This window comes from Mauremys mutica, chromosome 2 (genome assembly GCF_020497125.1).
Source record: "Mauremys mutica isolate MM-2020 ecotype Southern chromosome 2, ASM2049712v1, whole genome shotgun sequence".
Classification (NCBI taxonomy): Eukaryota; Metazoa; Chordata; order Testudines; family Geoemydidae; genus Mauremys; species Mauremys mutica.
Window position 1 is genome coordinate 68,782,855 of NC_059073.1, and position 26,856 is coordinate 68,809,710.

A 26,856-nucleotide genomic window follows, 5' to 3' on the forward strand; every position below is an offset into this window, starting at 1 on the left:
GGATGTTGGGGAAAGGTCCCACACTCACCTGCGGTGGGAAGTGGAGCGCCGCGACTGGGAGCTGGCGGAGTAGAGCGGGCTGGGGCCAGGCTATTCCACTTCCGCCGCTGCCGGTGAGTGCGGGGGGGGGATCCCTTCCCCCAAGCGACACGGCTGGGGCCGGGGCAAGGGAAGCGGAGCAGGCTGCTTCTGGGCCCCCGCTAATCCCCCGGGCCACTCTTGGACTGCAGTGCCCCCAAAATTGCCCCCCCACAGCTCCTGCCTCCTAGACCCTGGGCTTTACCACGTTGTATGTGAACCTGTGTTATATCGGGGCACGTTATATCGGGCTAGAGGTGTATTAGCCGACTGTCCTGTTCCACCCAATTTTTTGAACTCTTTGTCCTGCAGACAGATGCCTCAGATGTTGATCTGGGGGCTGTGTTGCCCCAAGGGGTAAAGGGAGAAGAATACCCAATCCTTTACCTCAACCAGAAATTGTTCCCCCCGGAAGTGGCATACTCAGTAATAAAGAAGGAGTCCTTGGCAATAAAATGAGCCATTGCAGCATTCTTCTCTTGCTTATGGGGACAACCATTCCATCCCACGATGGATCACGCATCCCTCAGGTGGCTGAACGCCACAAAAGACCATAACCTGCGGATTATGCACTGGTACCTCTCACTACAGCTATACAATTTTGCAGTATTGCATTGAGCAGGATGTGACCAAATGAACATGGACTTCTTTACATGGGACTTTCATCCACGCTGACCAGCCCCGCAGCACTCGGCCTGAGGGGGAAGGTGTGTGATGGGGTTTACGGCCCACACTAAGGTAAAAGGAGTGGTGGGGCCATGCCCCAAACAGATGGGAAAACAGGAAAGGTAGGGAGCAGCCCGGGCTGCTCCCTGAGTGGCAGTCAGAAAGGACTGAGCCCCCTTGCCTCTCTCTCTTTGGGCTCAGGGCTTGGCTATCCTTCTCTCTTCCCCTTGCCTTCTGAGAGATGCCAGAGGATTCTGAGGAGGCGATGAATTATGGCTTGGCCATTGGGCCCCCAGACTGCCCATAAGAACCACCTTAAGGCTCAGAGAGACTGTTTGGCCACAGCCTGATCACTAGACTGCTGGCCCCTAAGTGAAGTCCACTACTCTTCCCCAAAAACCATTGGCAGTGAAAGACAATCCAATTAAGTAGGTATTTTTATGCCATAGCTGTTTTCCTGGGATCTTGTAACTCTCCAATCTGAAGTTCCAACAATAGCATTCAAATTTCTTTTTGAAATTGAGGTGGGACCTGTAACAGACTCACCAGTGAGCTGCACTATCATATATGAACTATTAAATATTTACAATACAATAGTGCCCAGAGGCTCCATTATATGAGATGCTGTATCAACATACATGAATACAGTACCTGTCTCAAAAGCTTTTGAAATCCAAGGCCTCAATCCCATAAGATGTTCTGCAGAAGTGGACTTGTGTATCTTCACAGACCCCCAGTGACTTCAGTCAGTCACTGCACAGGCGTATGGTAGCACCAATACAGAACTCATTGGTGAATCCGGGATTTCATATCACTTTACATTTTAGGCCCCAACAGAACTTAAGACAACATACCACATCCTTTGCTTCTGTTAATTTGTTGTCTGAGAAACATGCAATCATTAACCAGTCCTGGGCATTTTAAAAACTTTTCCTTTAGACTTCTTAATTAGAACAGCACAGAGTTTTTGGCTAAACTATCTTGTATGTTACTCGTATCTTTATTACACCTCCTTTAAAATGGCTGCACAGGACAGAGCTTAGTACACAAATGGAAGGAGCAGTGTATGAAAGAGACCTTTTCCATACACTAAAACATGTTACAAACAAATTGTGTTCACCATATCTGTACTGGTCTATGCTGCTGACCACAACTTGGCCATCAATGTCTCATCCAACTTGACCTGGTCACAACCATGTTCAAACTTAAATTCTGTACCACAGACAAGTCCAGAGAGAAACTAAACAACATTAAGTAAACAGGAGGAGGTGAAATTGGTTGATTATTTACATATACAATTCTGAAAAGGACTCCAAGCCCCTGCTAAAACTAACATTTTTTAAAAAAATATAGAATATATTTGTGCGCCCAACTGGCCACATATATTTAAATTTTTTATCCTACAGAAGTGCCTAAATTATTGAGGAGTACAAGATTCACTGAAAGTTAACCAGACCTGTGTGCCTAAATCATTTAGATGCTTTTGAAAAATCCCACCCTAAATCAGTCACTAAAGTTAGTTTAAATTACTAACAATATTATATACTGAGTTTGCTGAGGGATCAAGGCATAACTCTTAATACATTTCACCAATACAATATAAAATGATAGTGTCCTCTGCCACAATCCGATTCAAATTTAGTGTACATAATACAAAAATATTTTAGGGATACAACTATACATCAAAAATACAACTTTAAATTACAGATATGTAACATGGAATAATGTGGATCTGAAATTAATCCACAGCAGGATTAGGACTGAAATTCTATTCTAATCCCTCGTGTCCACAAGAATCACCAAATAGCATGTGATCTTAGGCATAGTATATCTGCAATACATAAGAGAGATCTAGAGAATACCTGCCCTAAAGTGAAACTTTGTCTGAGTGAGTGTCTGAGAAAAGCCTCTTTAGCTAAAGAAATTGAGGATATGTCTTCACGAAAACAAAAAAGTGCCCCCATCTTGTCAAACAAAACTGATCCACGCATTATGACATCCAGGCTCAATTACTGCAACTGCCATACCTGAGAACGAACATGACATTTGAAAAAATTCCAGCTGCTAAAGAATGTGTGCCTGTTTGCATGCTAACCAATTCAAGTTGACACAATCAAGTTACCCCACAGTGCTGCAGACACTGTACTGGATTCCCATAGAACTCTCCATTAAATTTAAAGTCTGAACTGATCTTCAAAGCACTCAATGAAGATACCTTATGAACCACTTCTTTCTTCACAAACAGAACATACCAGGAAAACTGAAATCCTTCACAAACAATTGAATTTCAATAATGGATGGGAAGATATTTTAGAGCAGGGTCAGAGCACTCTTTGTGGCTAACCCTTCACTATGGAACACTCCATCGTAGTGTCAGAATGGCAACAAATCTCAACAGCTTCAGGACAAAATGTAAGCCCATCACTAAGCTACGCTCACTTGTTATTTCAGCGGATGATGCTGGGAGAAAATGAATCTCTTTACTGCATATTTGGGGATAGGAGAGAGATAGGAGACACAAGTTGCTTTTAGACATTGGTATTTGAGTGGCTTACAAACACTTTAAAAAGTTAGCACAGTGATGAGTGCAGTACAGATGGAGCATGGCATCTGTTCACATTTGGAAGGTTTTCTTCGTAACCAAAAAGACTATAATTTTTAAAAGTGAAATTCTAAAAAACTTGATGGGTGAACCACTCCTCCACACATATACCTGGGAAAATTTAGTAAGTAGATTGTTGAAGCCTTCTATGTGGACGCATTGCTCTAAAGCAGGGATTCTCAAACTGGGGGTCTGGATCCCTCAGGGAGTTGCAAGGTTATTACATGGGGGGGGGCCACAAGCTATTAGCCTCCATCCCAAACCTCACTTTGCCTCCAGCATTTATTATAGGGTTAAATATATTTTAAAATGTTTTTAATTTATAAGGGAGGCTGCACTCAGAGGTTTGCTATGTGAAAGGGGTCACCAGTACAAAAGTCTGAGAACCACTACTCTAAAGAATACTTTGTTATGCTACCCTGATTGTTCCTACTTGGTATGACAACATGCTACAGACAGAAAGGTTCCTATCTTTAGATGAAAGTTGCTATTGCAGCACAGGTACCAGTTAAGAGAACAGATGTGGTAACCATACTAAAAGGGTGAGTATTGTCCTCTATAAGACAAGAGAAATGTTCAATTGTAAACTTTTAAAGGATAAAAGAATATGCAGCTTGTTAAGTAGCTACAAGACTGAAGTCTTGGATCCTCCACTGTCCCACGATACAAGAAAACTACCAGCGGAAGACAGATACTATGTGCATGGAGCTGGAAAAGCACGGAAGAAGAGTTCTCTAAAACCGTACTGCTCAAATTTATGCGAGGAGGAGGGAAGGGAATGTTTATCTTTAAGGATGTCCATCCCCTTTAAGCTCTCTGTTACAGCAGCAACCTTCCCTCATGCAAATCCTGCTCCACATCTCAAGTCAAGTGTGGGATCACTCAACAGGTACACAAGGAACTTGCTTCATTTTTAGTCCCTCATAGCCTGAGGATCTAGGATTCAGTCTTGAACTCTAGCCAGTTAGATGGAACTCCAGCAACTCCTAAGAGCCTAGAGCTGTTTTGTTTTGTTTTCAGAGCAGAGCAAGAAGGCTCATATGGAGAAGTTCTACAGAAAATTTAGTACTTATAATCTTGGTACGGAATGCTTAAAAAAATAAAGTCTATGGGAAGTATATCAGTCTCTATTAATTCCCATTTTGAGTAACCTCTGTCAAATGCTATTGGTTTCAGTTCTATAGGACTTTTCCATAAAGGCTCATTTTAAAATATGGAAAAGTCATTACACTTTTGACTCATATTTAGCTTGTAATCCACTATGACCCCCAGATCCCTTTCCGCAGTACTCCTTCCTAGACAGTCATTTCCCATTTTGTATGTGTACAACTGATTGTTCCTTCCAAAATGGAGTACTTTGCATTTGTCCTTATTGAATTTCATCCGATTTACTTCAGACCATTTCTCCAGTTTGTCCAGATCATTTTGAATTTTAATCCTATCTTCTAAAGCCTTTGCAACCCCTCCCAGCTTGGTATCATCCGCAAACTTTATAAGTGCACTCTCTATGCCATTATCTACATCACTGATGGAGATATTGAACAGAACCAGACCCAGAACTGATTCCTGCAAGACCCCACACGTTATGCCCTTCCAACATGACTGTGAACTACTAATTACTCATATGAGCAAGGATATACAGAATTATGGTCTTCTTTATTATTTTAAATGTTATTTATTTTAAAAGTCACTCTCAATCTGACATTGTGTCACATTTCAATGGGGAACAATTTTTTATGGTTGTTAGAAGATCCTAAAAATGAGGCTTACTACAGTGACAATTAAATAAATAGCATTACTAACAGGCACTTAAGAGAAAAAGAATATTTCAGCTTCATATCTGAATGATTTCACTCCATTAAGATGGCCAATATTTTCCCTAATTTATTGGGCGGGGGGTGAGGGGAAGGACTGCTGGAATAAAAAGTTTTAAAGCACAGAAAGAATCTGCACCAGTTCTCCATTTATTAGCCACATACATGCAGAATCTCACTATTTGGATTCATATATTTAAAAACAGCTAATGTACCATTTCTAATGATGCAAATTACCAGCAGCTGATGTTATTTAAAAATTAAAGGTAAAACTAATTATCTGGTAGTTAATCATGTTACCCAAATTACTGTTGGTATTATTATAAACTGTTTCATCCTGTATGAAGTTATCAGGCAAAATACAATTCACCAGCTGTGTAACAGCGTCACTTGCTTCTAGGGATGTAAGAGCAAACAAAAGTGTCACATGCTGTAAGAATTCTCTCTGAAGGAAGAATGAATACAGGTATTATTTTCTTTACCAAAAGAAGATTTTGAACACTGAGTGCTTCGTCTAGTTACTAAAACAGGTTTTATTATTCCTAACTCAGATATGAACTTTTCAGAATCACTCACTGCTTTGAGCAAAGACCCACCAGCTGAGAGAGTCAAAATCAGTGATCTAGAAGCATTTTTAAAGTATGAAATATTGAAGAAAATATGTAGCTTGCAATTACCCACATTTTGATAGTGCTCCATATGAAGACAAAAATCTCCCCCTGTTTCTCCATAGAGCTCCTTTTCTGTCTTCTCCATATGCCTATCAATTTGCAAGCCATCTTATACTGCTGGTCAGAATTTCTATGAGAGATAATTATTGCCAGACAAATCAACCAGGTGTATATACTTTACCTGTAAATTAAAAGCATTTGATGTATTTTAAAAGATTTGCAAGGAACTTACAATGTGTTATTGGGAAATAATCTCATGCAGAGTCCTCCAGAGTTCTGTTTTGTCATCATCCTGTTCAGTGCACATATAAAGCCAATCACGGGACAGAATGAATTGTTTTGGGATTAAGTGTTATTATTTCTTTATTAATTACCATCAGTGTGTTTAACACTGTGCAAAAAACAGAAGGTATGAGTTCTGCCCCTAAAGATTTACATTCCAAATGTAGCTAATGATACTCAGCTGCACATCTCTTTTTCTTCCTTGAATACAAACAATGTACCATCTCTGCTTTTCCAGAGTCAGACCAAAACATGAATGAGATTGAGGTGGCTGAAGCCCAAATGGGAGAAGAGGGAGATTAGGCTGGTGGAAACATCTAGTCAATTTGATATGGGATGTTCCTGTCCCCTTATAAGGAGTACGTCTATCGATGAGGTTTGCAATGTTGAGTTACTTTTAGGCCAAGATACTCCTACTAGCTCAAGTAGCAACATTGGGTAACACTGCTTCCCCCTTTACTTTTGGCACTCTTTTCTCTGATTTCACCACAGTGATCCATGTCTTTGTCACCTCCTACACTACTGCAATGTACTGGACTTGGAGCTATCAAAGGGTTTTGGGGTGCCTGCAGCACAGCTGCTCAGAGATGCAAATCACACGGTAATTCGTGGTCCAAATAACAGGGGCGGCTCTAGGTATTTTGCCACCCCAAGCACGGCAGGCAGGCTGCCTTCGGCGGCTTGCCTGCGGGATGTCCTCGGTCCCGCGGATCCGGCGGCACGCCTGCGGGAGGTCCGTCGAAGCTGCGGGACCAGCAGACCCTCCGCAGGCATGCCGCCGAAGGCAACCTGCCTGCCGCCCTCGTGGCGACTGGCAGAGCGCCCCCCGTGACTTGCCGCCCCAGGCACGCGCTTGGCGTGCTGGTGCCTGGAGCCGCCCCTGCCAAATAAAGCCAATGGCTTTTTGCCACAGTATTCAGTGAGAGTAGAATGTGTCTCATTTTGCAGGTTCTCTGTTTGCTTTGAGAGGGATGGATCTCTAATTTGCTTCTGGATATAATATAAGATGTTGTAAGAGATATATAAAGACCCATATGGTATGGTTCTTGGCTGCTTCTCTTCCTGTCTGCCATCTCCACAGGAAATCAGCAAGTGTCTCCTGTTGATAGTCCTTAGGTTTTAATGGTAGGGACTGGATGCAAAGTCTTTCTGGAGAAGGGTCTCCAACTCTGAGGCTCATTCCCTCTGTTGATTTGACCCAGTCTCAATGTTTTGAATTGTACCTGTTTACTCAGGTCTTTAACTAAGGTAGACAGATTAGAAGGGAGTTCTATTATTTTCCATTTGAGTGCAATTATTGTGGTGTCTAAATTGCTGGTCACTTTAACCAATATATAGACCTTAAATCTATTGTAATTCATAAATGAACCTACAATCTATGAAACGGGAGCAAGTTTTTATGAACTGGAAAGTAAATAAAAACAAAACATGCTACTTTTGCATCTATAGGCCAAATTAGAATCTGTGTGTCTAGATGTTGGCATCTAGTATGTAAAGCTACTGTACAACCTTACCCAACTAAAATGCAGTATTCATAGCAAGTTATATTGTTAATTACTTAAGGATCACTGGCATAGAAGGGCAAATTTTAAATCCTGGTTGAAGAAATTGTTAAAAATATTTAACAAGTAATAAAGCTGCTGTTCATGACCTCTAAAAAAGCCAATTACATTGAAGGTTTTCTTTATAAGTTTTCCCTTTATCCAACTACTAATATTGTATGACCAAACAACAAAATAAACCAGATGCCTTCATTTCAGTTGGTTTATATTTGATATGCGGGAAGCGGCATAGGCTGAGGGATGTGCTGGCCGCCACTTCCCGCAGCCCCCATTGCCCTGGAACGGCGAACTGTGGCCAGTGGGAGCTGTGATTGCCCGAACCTGCAGACACTGCAGGTAAACAAACCATCCCGGCCCACCAGCAGATTTCCCTGACGGGCCGCATGCCAAAGGTTGCCAATCCCTGTGCTATACTTTAAGCTGCCAAAGAGACCTGAGGCATAAAAGTGTCCTGAAACAGGGGTCTAGATGGTGGCTTAGTGGCATTTCTTAGGAGCCTCCAGTGGTACAGAGTGTGTCGGAGCAGCTGTTTTGAGCAGAACATTAGTCTCTCAAACTCCTCCAACAAAACTGTTTATTCCACGGGAGTTTTCGTTAGAAATTCTGCAATGTGAATCTCATGAAGTTTCTTGCATCCTCACTAACATAACCTTTAATGACTGGTTTATCACAAGTGTAGACTGTGTAAATTGCTACTAACAATTCCCCAAAAACCTGTGGTTTTTATTACTACTACTACTTTCAAGGTATCCTTTTGAATTAAGTGATTTATACAAGAGTTCTATATCTGGCTCAATAACAAGATAAACAAACTAAAATGATGCACAAAATTATATATCACTGTTAGAGATTATAATCTTTGCTAATAACAGGATATGAGGGGACTGTGCAGATCTTGACTTTGCCAAATAAGAAGAGCCTAAAATCTTGGCATAAAAGAATCGGGTCATTTTGTATATGCGAAACAATTTTAAACAAGTAATGCCTGGTCATACATTTACTCTATACAAGGAAAGGAGGTTCCCATCCTAATACTCCAATCATTAGGATTATACTTTGTAAAAAAAGCTTATTGAAATTTTTTCTTCTTCTATATATATTCTCTACAAAAGAAGGTATTATGCACCAAGCAGATGTATTCTGAAAATGTTTAATGAACCCACTGGAAGTCCATCATTGCAACTCCAGAAAAGGAGACTGTTTACAATAGATCACAAAAAGCTACTCAATTGCTTTCAATTTAGCATATTATTTTAACAAACTGTACTTCATCGAGGACAAAGAACTGTATTACCACCACCTGCATTGTGCTTGCTAGCATTCATCACCCTTTTCAACGAAGGAAGAGAGCTGACCTGATTTTCAAGCATTATGTTTCTAGGACGTTGCACTGAATAGGATGAAGTATTCCACAAAAATTAATCTTAGTGTCTAAGGAACAAGTTTTGTTTCTCATCACTAGAAATTCAGCTTAAAACAAGCAGTTCTATGCATCTGCTAGAAGCAGAAAAAAAGGGCATTCAGGTCCAGAGCAGTTATAATTAGGGGATAATATTAGGCAACCTATGTGTCAGAATGATTTTTTACAAAAAGAAAGTTGGTAAGCCATATGGCACCAATATTAATTCAGGTGCAAATGCAATCAAATATTAAAAGGAAACAAAACCTTAAAATTATTCCATAAATAAGACTACATAACATTTGTAAGTACACCAATTTATCATTAGCTCAATATATCATGGGTTGAAAGTATAACTATCATTTAGGTGTAGTTCAATGCTTGTATCTCATGTCTACCATAAATAAGCAGCTGTTATAAAGTGAAACGACTCCAAAACAATTATATGCTTATTTTTTTAAATCACTCTGATTCAAAACAGAGACTCAGTTCCCTTCAATCTGTAAACTGTTCACCTTGGACAACCCCTCTTCTCGACGGGACTATGCTAGAATCCTCAAAAGCTTGCACATGACACGCGTAGATCTCTGCATGCTCCAGCTGAATAGCGTTGGCGACATGGTCAAAGCAAAATTTTTCTATGTGACTCCAAGCGCAATAGGCCAGATCTCAAACAAGTTTAGCACATCTGGTACTAAGCTTATTTGCAAATTTTGCCATAGGTGTCTCAATAGGGGCTGCTCAGTATTGTGCACTTTTGAAAATTTGGCCCAGTGTATTCTAACAGGAAAAGCAGCGCAGGAAAAGGATGAATGACTGCATCTGTGGGCTGCCTTTTCTATTTTGTACTTTTTTATGCATACTGGGGTGGAGGGGGGACATCAGTCAAGTGCTACATTGGTGGTGCAATGTCTGTCTATCAACTGTATAATAGGGTCCAAAAAGAATGCCTCTGCAATAACCCTTACACTGTTGCCACAGTTCATGCCAAACGCACATGTATTACCCCACCATGGTCCATCCAGGTCATCCATTCTAGGCTCCTGGCTCTTCAGCTGTCTCCTCTTTTGGGTAGAGACCCACATCTCTCTTCCTCCTGACCAGGGTTTTCCCAGGCTGCACAGTTCCCTGATTACATTGTGATATCACCAGAAATCCAGATTATCTAAATAGGCCAGCATCTGTGGTTTCCTCAGTCTCTGAAGGTGTATGAACCATGTAGCAGCAGTTACAAGTCACCACACAGCTCTTTCTAAGCAAGCACATTTATTCTTAAGGTGAAACCATTACAGAGGAAACATTAAAACAATTTAAAAAACCTACACATCTTAACAAGTTTACTAAAAATCACCTCTTGTCTCCAGCAGGGGCTCAGGCAGGTGTTTGGTCCTTCAAACCTCTGGAAGTGGGTTCTTCCGTTGTTATAAGTTCATAACAGACTTAGCTCAGAACAAAGACCCCTAGGAATAGGTTCGTCTTTCCTTTATACAACTTGGGCTTTTGATCTTCAGACTCCAGGAGCAGGTAACTGGCAGACAATGGTCCTCTCCTCAGAACATAGCTTCAGAAGGCTGGGTTTTTGCATAACTGGAGATGGAGAATTTGCATTCACCTCCCCCTAGAAATTCCCCAGGCAACCTCTTGACCCTGTTTGTCCCAAAAGTTCATTCTTGTCTTGTCCATTGTTCAACACAGTCCTTTGAAGTTCATAACATTTCCCAGGCTTCATATCACACTTCCCGCCTAGAGGGAGGTTACATACAATCCCAGCCCATAAAGATACATAAACCATTCATTTAATACAATGGACTCCAAAAATACTTAAATGTAATTCAATAAGGTTTTTCAATGATATTGCAGGAAATTTCCATGTCACAACTGCCATCCAAGACTGAACAGCCAACATCTGGTATGTTTGTATTGCCCCATCAATTGTTGTAACTCAGTCATCAATGCATGAGTTAATTATATTTGTGTCTCACTGAGATCTACATTTCTCTGGTCCAGTTAATATGCTCAACATGCAAGCTGGACAGAATAATCTCAGTGTTCCCATAAGAAGCCATAAAATGAGCCTCTGCACAAGTTAATTCATCCAGAGGAGCCTCGCCTCCTACATCCCCCTGGAAAGCAGGAGATAGTGTGCTGCAGTATTGAACCAGGAAGAAACATAGGAGAGAGTCTGCCTTCTACTGCATCCTCATCCCTATTAGAATATGAGTGAACATTTGGCATCTGCTGTTTAAAGAGTCTGCAGATGGAAGGGTTAAGCCATCGGGGATTGGTCCTGCTTTAAGCAGGGGGCTGATAATCTCCTGAGGTCCCTTCCAACCCTGAGATTCTATGTGAGGCAGCTGGAGAATCAACCGGTTCCATACTCAAACTTACAGTATTCTCCATCTCCAGTAACAGATAAGTAACCTCTTCTTCTATTATATTCCACTGAGAGGGATTAACAAGCAGTACCTAATTCAGAGGAGGGTGTGAGGAAGAGAATGGGACAGTTGAACGGAGGACAGACACACCGAATGAGCATCCGTGAGAGTCCTGCACCAAGGCATAGTATGTGGCAAAAGTATGTACCAAACTCCATGTGGCTTCCCTACATATGTCTGGAAGTGGCACATCACGGAGAGTGGCCACAGTAGACGCCTGGGCAGGTTTTTCATGGAAGTCCTTCAATTTGCCATAATTAAGGAAGACATATTTGGTCAACAAGGCCTGGTAGTTTGAAAAACGAATCTGGAGCCTTGTTGAAGAGAAAACCTTGTGTATCAGAAGGTCTAAGCATTTGGAACACAGGTGTTGCTGCCTGGACCATTCTATTGCTGCTTGCACCATGAGGGAATTGGGTGGAGGGTGTGAAAAAGAAACTCCAATCTCTTAGTTGGTACACAGTATCTCCTCCCTGCTCCCTTGGGAGTAGGCATGCAAGTGGCTGAGGTACCCCAAACTGATCAGGCTGGTTGAAGAATGGCATCATTGATCAGTAGAGCAACCCTGCTCAGTACCGAGGAATAAAGGATGTCTAGAAGCTGGTGCTGCTTGTTTTGCACTTCCTCCAGTGGAATTTGAAGATTGTCCACCACCCTTCGCAGAAGTTCTTGGAATTGCCAAAAGTCATCTGGAAACAAGGGCGAGGCTGAAGTTACTGGAGCATCTGGAGAGGATGATGGGAAATACTCTTGCTCCAGCCATACCGTCAGAACTGGACTGAGCAGTTCATCCTCCATAATCAGTTTGGAGTGCCTGCTCAAGGGTGTCCTAAGCAGGGAGAGGGGCGAAGCCTCTCTCACCAAATGGGTGGGTATTGTTGCCAAGATCCCCAATAAAGCCAGCAAGATGGATCCAGCAGATATTGCGAAGGGCCCCATGGAGAGGGCAACTAGTGACCTTCCCTGCTGCTGGAGAGGAGGGTATTGCCACATTACTGGCAGTCCTTTCAGGTACTTCTACTGGCAGTAGGAAATGGGTGGCCCTTGCATTCCATCAGAATCCTCCAATGATTAGAACTCAGATCTCGGTTCCAATGGTGGTGCCATCGGAAGCGAGTAAACCACAAAAGAATGAGTCGAGGCATGACCTGACTTTGGCAAGTCCTGGAGAGGAGATTGGACCTCCCTAGGTACAGTTTGCAGAGGAAGGCGTGGAGATCTCAGTTCTCCTAGAACAGTGGTCTCCAACCTTTTTGTGGCCAGTAGCACATTCATGTTTTCAGAAGAGTGTGGTGGGCGCCAACAATTTTTCAAGGCTTATTTTGTATTTGTACATTAAATAATATGAAAAACATAACATTTAATATTACATAATATATGAATGCATAAGATAAAAAAGGTAATTTTACATGTAAAATTAATTAAATTATTCGGCAATTACTCTTTCACCTGACCATGTGAATTTTATCTACCTGTAAGAAAAATTAAGGAGTTTTTACAAAATTAATATCATAAACAGTTTTCATCTTATTTATTTTAAAAAAGTAAAAGATTGTTGAACTGCTGGTCCAAATCTATTTATTATTCTTACTTTAACACTGATAGCCAGTTATGGTTAATTAAAAATATTCTTTGTATTGTTACTTGTATCTGGATTTCAACAAACAAACATGAAAACAAGTTAAACACAAGTTAATCATACATGCTCATCAGCACTTAATGGAAAATGGGTATAATTAATTCACGTGTTTTTTCTAATAAAGTCAGTGTGATTTTTGGCACTGCATTTCTTCAGCCAATTTTTCATAGTTGGGAGAGTAAGATGATATTCCCATTCGTAAGCAATCGTCAAGATGGGCATCTGAAAGCCGAGATCTGTATTTTGATTTTATGATGTTTATTGTTGAAAACAGAACTTCGCATAAGTGGAACCAAAATAACATTTTATTTTATATGCTACATTTTTTAAGCCAGGAAACTTTTTTCGGTCAACCAGATTCCAAAAGTTTTCATCTGTTGCGCAGGATTTTAGAACAACGTCATTCTGAAGGTCCAAAATCTCCAGTTCCACGTCTTCTGTTCTTACTTGAATGAGACTCGCAATTGATGTAGCCACATTTCTGTTACCTCTATTTGGCAAGTAAAAGGATTCACAAGAAAGGCAACTACAGGCTCAATGATGGTGAACTGTTGAAATCTCTTTTCAAATTGTTCCAGAAGTGTTTGAATATGGATAACAAATGGTGATGGGTTAAAATCACTCTCACATACCATTTTCTTCATACTTGGGAAATATACGAGAGACTTCGTATTCATATGTGACATCCACAAGACCAGTTTTGCTTTGAATGATTTTACAGAACCTATCATTTGAGCCACATGTTTGTCTTTTCCCTGGAGCTCAAGATTTAAAATGTTCAATTTGTCAGTGATGTCGGCAAGAAAAGCCAAGTCCATTAACCAGCTGGAGTCTTCGAGTTGCTTAATGTTCTGATTTGTGGACTTCTTAAATTCTTTGATCTCTTCAACTAGGCTTAAAAAACGTGCAAGAACTTTACCTTTGCTCAGCCATCGTACTTCTGTATGCAAGATAAGATCAGATTGTTTATCATAAACATCTTCCAACGGGGCCTTAAAAAGTCAGTGTTGCAAAGGTTTCGCTCGAATAGAGTTAATTATTTTAATAACGACATTCATGACGTGTTGAAAAGAAAGAACTCTGAAGCACAAAGCTTCTTGGTGGATAATGCAATAAGACAAGACAAAGTTCGGAAAGGATTCATTCTTCTTACAGAGTGCAATGAATCCATTGGCGCTGCCCATCATTGTTGGTGTCCCATCAGTGGTGATCGCAGACAGTTTGTGTAGTGGCATACTAACTGATGTTGCATATGATTTGAATAAATTATAGATGTCCTCACCCTTTCATAGGCAATACTTTTAGTAACTCTTCTTTTACAGTGAAGTCACTAAATACCATCCTCACCATAACTGCCAACTGCGCTGTATCCGATATATCTGTAGACTCATCGAATTGCAGTGAAAACCAGTCACATATTTCCAAGTCATCCTTTAGCTGAGTTTGCATGTCGCTTGAAATTGCATGTATCCTCCTCGTAACTGTGTTGTCTGATAACTGCAAGTCTTATATTGCCAACAAAATCTCACCCTTGTTAGGAAATCCTTGAAACCGGCAATCAGCACCAGTCAAAAATGCTTCCTTCAACAATTCACCATCTTGAAAGAGTTTTATCTTCTTTGCGAGCAGATGACCAATTTTAAAGGAAGCAATAGTAGCACCTTTAGACTTTACCACTTGTCTAGTGAAAACAGATTGCTGGGCAGATAGAAGAAAATTAATCAACTCAAATCAAACCTTTCTCAACTCAGATTTAAGTGGATGGCTAATGTCAAAAGAGACGTGATTAGTTTGGAAATGGCGTTAGACATTATGTTTTTTCAGAACTGCAACAGCACCCCCACACAGGAAAATAGTTGCTCACTCTCAGTAGCCAGACTGAAATCTGTAAATTCTCATTCAAGCAGCCTGCCATTTTAACTGATGAAAGGTTGCAGCTCACTGAAACTTTTAGCATCCAGTATCCCAATTCTTAAAAATAACAAATGAGCATTATTTGGGGAGCTCAACAGCAAAACACTCCAGAATTAATTTGGGAAGATGAACAGTAAAACACTCCAGAATTGTCCCTACTTGAAAAGAAAGAAGTAATATGTCTGGTAGGAACCATGCCATTAGATTTAACTTGCACATTGCAGTCTCTCAGAATTTGAAACTAGTGATGTTTAGATAACTAAATTTATTAATGCAGCTATAAAATGTTCCTCCTTTTAGGTGTATACTCATCACATTACACAGCACTATGTGCTGCATCTTAAACTATAAGAGTTCTTAATTCCAAGATACGAACATAAGTGTACTGTCATTTTGAGGGAAACAACCTGGACCTGAAGAGCTATGAGACTGATTAGATTAACATAATTAAAAAAATCCAAAAGCATCCTCTGAATCATAGAACTAGAGTCATCCAATACAAAAGGATACATACAGCCAAATTCTGCATGGACATACAACTCATGCAGTCCTATGGACCTCAGTGTGTATGTGAGAAATTAATTTGGCCCACAGAGTCTATTTGACTTGTAACTGGTTATAGACTAGTATTTTGCCAGATGATAGAGGCAAATTATTACTATTTATTGTTTGCACCTAGGAGCCCCCATCATGGACCACTGTGCTAGGTGCATTACAAACACAGAACAAGAAGACAGTCCCTGCCCCAAAGAGCTTACAATCTAAGTATAAGACAAGACAACACATGAACACAGGCAGACAAATCATAGAATCACAGAATATCAGGGTTGGAAGGGACCTCAGGAGGTCATCTAGTCCAACTCCCTGCTCAAAGCAGGACCAATCCCCAACTAAATCATCCCAGCCAGGGCTTTGTCAAGCCTGACCTTAAAAACCTCTAAGGAAGGAGATTCCACCACCTCCCTAGGTAACCCATTCCAGTGCTTCACCACCCTACTAGTGAAAAAGTTTTTCCTAATATCCAACCTAAACCTCCCCCACTGCAACATGAGACCATTACTCCTTGTTCTGTCATCAGGTACAACTGAGAACAGTCTAGATCCATCCTCTTTGGAACCCCCTTTCAGGTAGTTGAAATCAGCTATCAAATCCCCCCTCATTCTTCTCTTCTGCAGACTAAACAATCCCAGTTCCCTCAGCCTCTCCTCATAAATCATGTGCTCCAGCCCCTTATCATTTTTTATTCCCTCTGCTGGACTCTTTCCAATTTTTCCACATCCTTCTTGTAGTGTGGGGCCCAAAACTGGACACAGTACTCCAGATGAGGCCTCAGCAATGTTGAATAGAGGGGAATGATCACATCCCTCGATCTGCTGGCAATGCCCCTACTTATACAGCCCAAAATGCCGTTAGCCTTCTTGGCAACAACGGCACACTGTCTACTCATATCCAGCTTCTCCTCCACTGTAACCCCTAGGTCCTTTCCTGCAGAACTGCTGCCTAGCCATTCGGTCCCTAGTGTGTAGCAGTGCATGAAATTCTTCCGTCTTAAGTGCAGGACTCTGCACTTGTCCTTTGTTGAACCTCATCAGATTTCTTTTGGCCCAATCCTCTAATTTGTCTAGGTCCCTCTGTATCCTATCCCTACCCTCCAGCATATCTACTACTCCTCCCAGTTTAGTGTCATCTGCAAACTTGCTGCGAGTGCAGTCCACGCCATCCTTCAGATCATTAATGAAGATACTGAACAAAAACGACCCTTGGGGCACTCCGCTTGACACCGGCTGCCAACTAGACATGGAGCCATTGATCACTATCCATTGAGCCCGACAATCTAGCCAGCTTTCTATCCACCTTCTAGTCCATTCATCCAGCCCATACTTCTTTAACTTGCCGGCAAGAACAATAGAGTGACTTTTATCCCAAGGCATGTTAATGGCTCTTCAGAACCACAACAGCAGCTACCCTTATCAACCCTTATCAGCTGGTAGAGTAAATAACCTTCAAATTCTATATATGACGTTTAACACTCTACTAAATACACACAAATGTGAAAAGGGACCCTTTACACTAAATGATAAAATAGAACGTCACCTAATTAGCTTTTTTGGAAGTCATTGTTAGATTTATAATAAAAAATATTAATAATAAAAAAAAATTTTAAAAAGGGATTCTGAAGGGATTCTTGCCTTTTGTCTGCTTTGTTTCCATGCAACTAGGTGCAGTCGAGAGATGGAAATAAACAACCCTTCCTTTCCCTCTTTAGTTTCCCCAATTCCTCCCCCCCCTTTTTAAGAAAATAATGTGTGCATAGTAGGAAAATCAAGGAAAAAATATTTTACAGTTGTCATTATGGGCATCTGTAAAATCCCTCTGTGACTTGACTTAACAAAAATAATGATTTACTGTCTTCTTCCTTTACCATCTCCACACCACACCTATTCAAAGCTTGCTCTTATGATGCAACTTGAACTTTTTAATATTTACCAGCATTCCTCCCATTTTTATGTAGAAGTTTAATTAATGTGAGCACTACCCCTTTATGGCCCCATTCACAAATTCACTATTAATTCTATCAACTATCCTCATATGTCTCTCTCCTCTTACATTCCTCTTAGGGTAAATCTACACAGCATTTTGGAGACAGCCTTCTAGACTGGACCAGGGCTAGCATGGCCCAGGCTAGTGCTCTAAAAATAGCTGTACAGACAGTGCTTTGAAGTTGTAGCTTGGGCTGAAGCTCAGACTCTGAAGCCTAGGCTCCAGCACAAGCCACGACTTCAAAGTGCTGTCTGTACAGCTATTTTGAAAGCACTAGCTCAAGCCACGCTAGTCCGAGTCTATCAACCCAGGCTGGGAGGCTTGCTCCAAAAATCACTGCGCAGACATACCCTCAGACTTTTCTTCTCACTCTCTTGTTTTCCCTCCTTCACCCATTCTCCATCTTATACCTCATTCTTACCCCTCTCTCTTCAGTCTCTCTCATTTCCTTCCATTTCTCTTCTCCTAAACTCCTCCTCTATCTGCATTCAAACTCACTATACATCCCAATCTCATTCTTCTCACCATGCACACACACTCTTCCTTAGAGTATATCTATGCTACAAGTGCTACAGTGGCAGCTGTGCCACTGTAACACTGTAGTGTAGACATGGAAGGGGTTTTTCTGTTGCTTTAATAAATACTCCCCTTCAGGGGTGGTAGCTAGATCAACGGAAGAATTCTTCTGTCAACCTCACACTGTCTTCCACAGGGCTCAATTTGGTTTAACTATGTCTCTCAGGAGTGTGAATTTTTCACACCCCTGAGCAATACAATTCATTTGACCTAAATTTTAGGTGGAGACCATGTCTTAGTTTGTAAACTGCAATATTAAGGACCCTCTTGTTTTCTCTTGACTGAGATTAAGAAGATTTTGGATATATATTCACTGACCAGTACAAGCTTAAAAATTTCCTCACAGTTATAAATGCAGTTTTTCAAACTCTCAGTTTATAAAAGCAAATTAATAAAGTGGTATTGTAGATAAAAGACAGGACGAGGAGTGAGATCTTCATTACGTACTATGCTTTGCAATAGATATTGTTTGAGTTTGGGTTTAACTAGTCATTTTTAATACTTCAGCAATACTTACCTACCTTACAAAAGTGTTGTCTATTAATATGTGACACTTTAGCTACTTTCATTTAAGAATCCTAAAGTCACATAATTTTTAATGATAATATTTTAACAATAAGCAACATACTCATATAAAGCAGAGACAGAGTAAATGAAAACATACAATAAATGAATAAGCAGCAAAGAGTCCTGTGGCACCTTATAGATTAACAGACGTATTGGAGCATGAGCTTTCGTGGGTGAATACCCACTTCGTCAGATGCATGAATACTCATACTAATACTAATAAATGAATACTAAATGCTACAAAAACATCCACTACAATTTTTCTTAAATTATCCTCTTGACTGCTTATCACAGTCTCTTTACACTTCTTTCCTACAAGGAACACAGATATTTCAAGTTTGCTACAGCTCCTCTTGAAAGAAAGCATGCATTTAAAGTGACCATTAAAAATCTGGACTATCATATTTTAGATTAACTATGCCTGGGTGCTTTGCAAGAGCATTACTTCCCAAGAAAATTATATATATGCTTTATCAATTAAAAACCTTAACTGGCATAAAGCAATTTCTAGAGCACTGATGTTGCTCTGATACATAAAATATTACCCAAAATATCTTACTTTCTTAATGATTCTTCCAAATATCTGTCCACATTATTGACATCCATTTTCTTTCTGTTTTAAACATTCACCTTTGAAATTCAAAAGCCAAGTTTACAGTCTTAAAGCCTAACCTTGCAAGGTATACTATGTGGGTGCCTGAACAGAGGAACAATTCATTTGACTAGGTCACATCTGGGGCCTTAGACTCAAATATATCTGCTACATTGCTTTATTAAATGGTCCATATGTAATTTTGTCGTCATCCTTCTTGGAGAAAAAGGAAGCACTTGGCTGCACTTAAAGTCTATCTGTAAGAGCGGCTTAGCAGGCTGGTGCCAGGATGCATCCATTGTCTGTCTGGCCTTGCTTTCTTTGGTCATAGAGTGAATTTTAGTGTTTGGCCCTCTGATCAAAGCAAAAGTCTGCTCCTTCCAGGATAACAAAGGTCCCAAGCACAGAATTAAAATACAGCAGTGGTTTTCCTAGGACTACAGCATTCACACCTGTTATAATTTAAGGCTTCACTACCAACCTTCACCCATCATCTGGCTAAAGAGTTCTTTAGCTCTCCCTAAAACAACAAACACCTTTTTTCTTAGGCCCCTTACTGCCAGGCTCACATGGATTTCCACACTACCACTCTAGGTTGCATTCAAGGGGGTGAGAGGGCATGTCCATTCTCTGCTACAGGCTCTAGTCCAGGACCCTAAACATGAATGCCTTTCTCCTATAACTTCCACCATCGCACTATGCCTTCCCTCGGTCCCTTCCAACTACTTGCTTCTTATTCATACCTAAAGGGACATGGGAGCAGCAAACAGACCCTAGGTGGCAGATCCTACTCAGCAGACAAACAAGACCATTGCAAAAGGAACTCTTAGAATAAGGAAAGCGACTAACACGGATACCCCTCTGGTACTTAGAATAAGAAGTGTCATGTGATTAGGAAGAGGTAATAGTTGTTGGCAGATGTCCACAAAGAGGAAGAATAATCCTTTGATGTATCAAGGGGTTCAAGTCATTCATTCTGACCTCCATTCTAGATTTCTCCATTTGTGTGTTTTCTTAGTTGTCTGTGTTCGTTTGTGGTTAGTTTTTAGTTACATTTCTCCTCTTCCCCCATATGAAAAGGGGAAACAACACAGTAGCCATCAGAGTAAATAAATACTCACCCCTACTCACCCCCATCATGTGACAGGAGTATTACTTTTTATAACCCCAACCCATTTCAAGAGAGTAGACCGGGGGGGATGGGGGGAGGGGGGAGGGAGAGTTCATTCAATTACCAGCATGCCTACATGTCCCACCATTACTACAGAATTGTTTCCTGTTTCTGGTGTTCAAGGGGTGGTTTTAGGGGAGCAGGGTTAAGGTTGTTTGGTTTATCTGTAGTGTGCACATCTTTACTTTCAGACATTTACATGTAATCTTAATTCTCAATTTCCCAGTTTGTGTTTAGGAAAATTACAACATATATTTAAGGGGTTTTTTTTATTATTATTAAGCAATCTATACTTACAACCTTAACTGTAGTTTACGCAGTTTTTGTGTCTTGGAAATTGTCTTGGTTTTTTTTGTCAGTTTATTCATTACTTTAAATGAGACTTCAGTAATCTCCCCAATCTGGAATACCAAAATATACTTTCAGAAAAAGAGTCATTACTTTTTTTTTCCCTCCTAGGAATGTTCCCACATTGAAAGTTTCCAATAACACTTTGAGATTTCACATTCCCACCATGTCAGGAGTCCACAAAGACAGACACTGAAAATGTTGATACTAACTTTAAAAACTAAAGAAGAAAGAAAGAAAAAAGTAATATCAAAAAAGATACAAGGTAGTAAAGTATGGTGAATTATCTGCATATGGAATTGGAAATAACCATGGTGTACTTAGGGTGTGTCTACATTAGAAATGTGTACCACTTTAACTATGCCGGTATTGTTAAAACAGAACAACCCTCCCTGTTTGGACACAGTTTATATTGATCTACTGTAACTATTCCATAAGAGAAAGTGGAAGTCACCTTTATACCAGTGTAACTATACCCACACCGGGGTTTTTAGTGGTATAACTATTTTGGTAACAATAAAAACAAAAACAAAACCCATACACCTAAAAGTTATCGGGTTACGGGTAGGCTAGGCCTTACAATCATTTTGTCATACTGAAAAAGTATGGCATTTCATATGAACAGGGACCACATTATCAACTCTTATGAAAAAAATCCACAACAAATATTCCACATGGCTGAGGACATAGGAAACTTGATCCCTCTGGAGAGGGATCAGCAGCTGCATGGAAGAGGCAGGGGGCATGGTTGCTTAACTGCATGGTGTAAAAGCATCTCTGTAAAAGCCCTACAGTTGAGGATCTCAGGACATCCACTCTAGAGAGCCTGCCCCTCCATTTCCCCATGATCACCACCACCACAGTTAGCTCAGTTGCCACTGAAACCTCCTATGGCACCTGCCTGCTACCTCCAAAGACTTAAACCCTGAAGAAGAAGTTAACATTGAAACACAAAACAATAATCTGTGACAAATTGCGGTGTAATTTAGGGCCTTTTTGACTGAGATCATGCCATGCAGAGTAGCTGTTCTGAGTTAAATCTCAGCCACAGCTCTCATGACCACGAGCATATGACAAAAATTGTTGCCTCAGAAAGGGCTGTTAGTAATTGTTAAGAATGCTGCATAGCCACATCTCTGCCACCTCTTCCAGATATCACATTTTCTGCACCGATAAGACAGAATCATGCAATGCTGATGCTTAACTTTAGTTACAGTAGTCCCATGAATAGATGCGTAAGTGCTTACTGGAGCGGGGCTTTGATCACTCTGAGCAACAGAGGAGGTTGCCAGATACTTTGCAAGTTTCAGAAAAAAACAATTCACCACAGAGTTAGTCTAACAGTGCAAATGACACACTAATTCTTTACTCCACAACCATATTTTAATACATTTAGGATAGGGCTGTCAATTAATCACAGTTAATTCAAGCAATTAACAAAACAAATTAACTCAATTAAAGAAATTAATTGTGATTAATCGCAGCTTTAATTGCACTGTTAAACAATAATAGAATGCCAATTTAAATTTATTATAAATATTTGTGGATGTTTTTCTACCTTTTCAAATATATTGATTTCAATTACAATACAGAATACAAAGTGCACAATGCTCACTTCATCTTATTTTTATGACAAATATTTGCCCTGTAAAAAAGATAAACAAAAGAAATAGTATTTTTCAATTCACTTCATACAAGTACTGTAGTTCAATCTCTTTATCTTGAAAGTTCAATTTACAAACGTAGATTTTTTTATATAGATAACTGCACTCAAAAAGGAAACAAGTAAAGCTTTTGAGCCTACAAGTCCACTCAGTCCTATTTCTTATTCAGTCAATAACTAAGGGCAGGTCTACACTATGGGGGAAAATCGATATAAGATACGCAACTTCAGCTACGTGAATAACGTAACTGAAGTAGAAGTATCTGATATTGAATTACTTACCGTCCTCACGGCGCAGGATCGACGTCCGCGGCTCCCCATGTCGACTCCGCTACCGCCGTTCGCGTTGGTGGAGTTACGGAGTCGACATGTGCGCGTTCGGGGATCGATATATCGCGTCTAGATGAGACGCGATATATCGATCCCCGAGAAATCAATTGCTGCCCGCCGATACGGCGGGTAGTGAAGACGTACCCTCAGACAAATAAGTTTGTTTACACTTACAGGAGATAATGCTGCCCGCTTCTTATTTACAAGGTCACCTGAAAGTGAGAACAGGCGTTCACATGGCACTTTTGTAGCTGGCTTTGCAAAGTATTTATGTGCCAGATAGTCTAAACATTTGTATGCCCCTTCATGATTTGACCACCATTCCAGAGGACATGCTTCCATGCTGATGATGCTTGTTAAAAAAAGAATGTGTTAGTTAAATTTGTGACTGAACTCCTTGGGGGAGAATTGTATGTCTCCTGTTCTGTTTTACCTGCATTCTGCCATATATTTCATGTTATAGCAGTCTCAGATGAAGACCCAGCACGTGTTCATTTTAAAAGAACACTTTCACAGCAGATGTGACAAAATGCAAAGAAGATACCAATATGAGATTTCTAAAAACAGCTACAGCACTCGACCCAAGGTTTAAGAATCTGAAATGCCTTCCAAAATCTGAGGGGGGTGAGGTGTGGAACATACTGTCAGAAGTCTTCAAAGAGCAACACTCCAATTCGGAAACAACAGAATCCGAACTACCAAAAAAGAAAATCAACCTTCTGTAGATAGCATCTGATTCAGATGATGAAAATGAACATGCATCAGTCCGCACTGCTTTGGATCGTTATTGAGCAGAACCTGTCATCAACATGGAAGCATGTCCTCTGGAATGTGGTCATAGCATGAAGGGGCATGCCAATGTTTAGCACTAAGGAATAGATTAAATTGATCTTTTTAGAGCATTTAAAAATAAGCGAGGTACTTAGTCTAAGTCTACACACACACAAAGCAGTGTACCTACACCACCTACTATTAAGAACATGCAACAGATTTTGTATGTAGGACAAGAAGTGACATAACATTTTTGTAACAAATTAACATTTATACTTTTATAGCATCAGCCCTATCAGCCATACTCTACAAATGAACATTTAGCAACAATATGTTAGAAAAGGTAAGGTTACAGACATTTTACAGATGAGCAAACTGAGGCTCAAAGCTTAAATTACTTTCCCAAGGTCACCCAGAAAATCTATGAAAGAGTTAGGAATACAAACTATTTTTAAAACCTATAACTAAGTTATAAAAAGAATTACATTCCCAGATCTTTTACAGGTATGTTAAGTCTTTTAGGCAAGACAATTAACGCGGTCATTTTAAGTACAAGGGATAATTGCATATAATGAAGCAAAAGCAGCTATCAGCTTCAGTATGTCTGAATTAACATAAGTGTGATCAATTTTTTATCTTAAACACTGAGATAACAGGTTTCAGAGTAGCAGCTGTGTTAGTCTGTATCCGCAAAAAGAACAGGAGTACTTGTGGCACCTTAAAGACTAACAAATTTATTTTAGCATGAGCTTTCGTGAGCTACAGCTCACTTCTTCGGATGCATAGAATGGAACACACAGACAGGAGATATTTATGTATAAATATCTATGCATCCGAAGAAGTGAGCTGTAGCTCACGAAAGCTCATGCTAAAATAAATTTGTTAGTCTTTAAGGTGCCACAAGTACTCCTGTTCTTTTTGAGATAACAGGGATCAACATGCAAATTACATGAATTTTCATGTTAAGTAAAACTTGCAAAGTTAAGTGCTTAAATGCATATACTTTTCAGATTCTGTAACATAATTTCCTATTGTACATTCTATTTGCTTAGACTAGGTTTTTTAAAGACTTCATTCCTTCACAGACCATCTCCTCCCCCTACAAGTGATCACATATTAGGTCATATGACACATCACTACCTTTCCAACAATGTAAAACAATTTGACTTCACTGAACTCTGAGCAATGGCTCTGAGCAAGTATTTTCTAAGAGAAATATAATCTATATCACAATAATAGCAGGAAAGGGAATAGAGAAAAATACCCCAGTGCATTTTATTTTGGATAAGTCTTCTCTCTTCTCTCACCTAAAGTTTCCTTCAGAGTCAAAACCTGTCAGGGGTCCTTAAAAAACCAGCCACAAGACAGGCCTAATTTCATGTAATGTTGTGACAGATGTGTACCAGATTCTGAACAGGGCATAAGCCTGACCCACAGGAAGAAGCCTTGTACTTTGCCCTGCATCACAGAGAAAGAGAATTAGAGGAGGAAGGAAGTCCACACTTCTTTCTGAGTCAGAAAAACACATCCGAAGGGTTAAACAGCTACTCTCGGTTTCTGTCTCCTGGGCCACGTGTTTTCCCTTGACATTAATGAGGAATTTAGGAACAACCAAACCACTTTATTTCTCAGCAGTTTTATGGTGAAGAAAGCAAATACAAAAAAAAAAGAGTTGGGGGACTTGTCCTGTTACTAGAACTACAATAACCTGGCCTTAAGTAAAAAGAACTAATACAAATTTGGCACTGCAATTTGTTTCTATGCAGAGAGGCAGCTGGGCTTTCCAACAGCAGGGGTATGCCACCACATTATTGCATCTTATTCTGAGAAGTGAACTGTGCACTACTGAGACAAACAACCTTTTCACTTCTCTTTATCACTCCCCCCCGCCCGCAACCCACCACTGCTACTTAGGCACTGATCCTGCAAACACTGAAGAACGTGAGTATATTGAAACATTCCTTAAAGGGCAACAGTGGTATTAAAATCAAATGCATGGAGAAAAACTGTCAGCGCTCAAGGGTTCGAGACTTCCAGCAGCAAACTCCCAACTAGGCACCAGGACCCTGCTGAGTGCATCTGCCCTGTTAAGTTTAGTATCAGCTATCATACCCCTCCAGCATCAAACCCTGCAAGGAAAATCCTTCCGAAAGCCTCGTGCGTCCAACCTCTCCATCATAACTTTCCCCTCTCTCTTTGCAGCTACAAGACTGCGGGCTCCGTCGGCGCACACACAAAACCACCCAATCCCTCCCCGCTTTAAAAACAGCTTTCCGCTTCCCGAGCTGCTGGGGAAACTTCCACCTCCTGCTGTCACAACTCCAGACCCCACATCACAGGAGGAAAGGGGGGAAACATGGGGCGCGGGGGGGGGGAAACACCCCGGGGCCCACAGATGTTCTGAATCGTCCAGAATATGCCGCTACCCCTCAGACACGAGCTCCGGGAAGCCCAGCCTCCGTGCAAAGCTATTACACTGGGGGGCAGGCAGCGGGAGCTGCAGCTGCTTGGGACAACAATAAGCGCGTGCAGCCCCGGCGCTGCCTCCCCCCGGCTCCCCGCTCGCAGACCTGCCTCCCGCGCGGCGCCCTTACCTCCCCTGCCGGCCTCTCGCGGGCGCCTCTGCTCCGGGGGGTGGCTGCGCGCAGCGCAGGCAGGGGGCAGCCGGCCTCCGGCGGGGAAGCAGCCGCCGAGAGGAGGAGGAGAGCAGCGAGCCGCACGGCGGCCAGGCGCCTCCCGTGCAGGCAGCGCTTCCTCCCGGCACTGAATGAAACTCTCCCGGGCGCTGTTGCAGCGGCTGGCGGCGGGGGGAGGCAGAGCGCAGCCGGGTTCTTCCCACTGCCCCCACGCGCGGAGGGGAGCGGAGCTGCGGGCTCGGCCGTGCCCCACGCCTCCCAGAGCCTCGCTCGCCCGCCCGCCCTCGGCTGCGCCCGCCTCCCGGCCTCTGCCTAGGGTGAGCGACCGCTCGGGAGACGGCGGCTCCGCACGTCTGGCGGCGCAGTGCAATGGTTTGGTCCACGCTGAAATGGGGAGGGACTGGGGGGGGGATGTTCACACACAATGGGCCAAGCCGGGCTCTGGGCTGGAGCGGCTGGGAGCCTCCGTCGAGCCAGCGCGTGAGGCTGGGCTCTGCAACCCAGACACGGGCAAAGGGTCACTAGCCCGGCTGGGCAGCCCAGGCTGGGGTCAGGGCTGGTGCGGGGCTTCTCGATGGCAAACACACTCTCTATGCAAA

General features: G+C 41.4%; 1 protein-coding gene across 3 annotated transcripts in view; it reads right to left on the reverse strand.

Annotated features, from left to right (window-relative positions):
- Positions 1 to 26,390, reverse strand: part of FAM110B (family with sequence similarity 110 member B) — a 179,034-nt gene extending 152,644 nt beyond the window's left edge. For all 3 annotated transcript variants that reach the window (XM_045004737.1, XM_045004735.1, XM_045004736.1), the window contains exon 1: positions 26,216 to 26,390. The gene's annotated coding sequence lies outside the window, so the exon portion shown is untranslated. The remainder of the gene's footprint in view (positions 1 to 26,215) is intronic.
- Between the last annotated feature and the right edge of the window lie 466 nt (positions 26,391 to 26,856).